The sequence below is a fragment of the Pteropus alecto genome, unplaced genomic scaffold (genome assembly GCF_000325575.1).
Source record: "Pteropus alecto unplaced genomic scaffold, ASM32557v1 scaffold14, whole genome shotgun sequence".
In the NCBI taxonomy this organism is placed as follows: Eukaryota; Metazoa; Chordata; class Mammalia; order Chiroptera; family Pteropodidae; genus Pteropus; species Pteropus alecto.
The window spans coordinates 19,066,965-19,068,137 of NW_006436810.1; positions in this window are offsets into that span (position 1 = coordinate 19,066,965).

Consider the following 1,173-nt stretch of genomic DNA (forward strand, 5'->3'; position numbering starts at 1 on the left):
GGTGGGGAGAAACAGAGGAGGGGTGAGGGGGCGTGGCCCGGGGTGAGAATAGATATGTAAAGGGCAGGAGTTATTTCAAAGTGAGGTAAGTACCAAGGGTCTGGACTCTTATTTTAATGGTGGGCAGAACACATAGGGCAGGGAAACGCTATTCTCTGCTGCCATCTCGTGTTCTTTTTGGGAATAACACCGGAGTTTAGGTCACGAAACGTTATTCGTGATCCTCTTCTGCCATCTCGTGTGCATTTTGGGAATAACACCAGAGTTCAGGTATTGAAATGTGAATCCTTATCCTCTGCATCCATCTCGTGTACTTTTTGGGAATAACACCAGAGTTTAGGTATTTAAATGTTATTCCTTATCCTCTGCTGCCATCTCGTGTGCATTTTGGGAATAGCACCAGTGTTTAGATATTGAAACGTTATTCGTTATCCTCGCTGCCATCTCGTGTGCATTTTGGGAAGAACACTTGAATATAGGTCAGCAAGTGTAGGTCATTATGAATATTCATTATCTGCTGCCATCTGGTGGGAAATTTGGGAATAACATGACAGTGCTGCTCATAAAGTTATTTCTGCTGCTTTTTCATGTTCATTTTGAAAATAACACCCATGGCATGTCATACGAAGAGTTTTTCTCTGCGGCCATCTGTATTTGAAAACAACACACAAGTGTATGTCATCAAAATTTATTTTCTGCTGACATCTGGTGGGCTTTTTGGGAATAACACCAGTGTATGAAATAAAAAAGTTACTCTTTGCTGCCATCTGGTGGACATTTCGGGAATAAAACCTGGTGTAGGTCACCGTAAATATTCATTATCTGCCTTCATCTATTGTGCATCTTGAGAATAACACGAGTGTAATAAAATTTATTCTTGCTGCCATCTGGTGGGCATTCTGGGAATAACAACACAGCGCAGATCATAAAATTTTATTTCAGCCTCTGTGTCAGGTGCATTCAGAAAATAAACCCGAAGGAATGTCATTATAATCACTTTTTGTCTACTGCCATTTCATTTGCATCTGTGTAAAGACACAGGAGTGCATGTCATGAAGTTATTCTCTGCTGTCATTTCGTGGGCATTTTGAAAATAATACCCAGGTGTATGTCAGCACAAAATTATTTTCTGATGCCATTTGGTGGCTATTTAGGAATAATGCCACAGTGAAT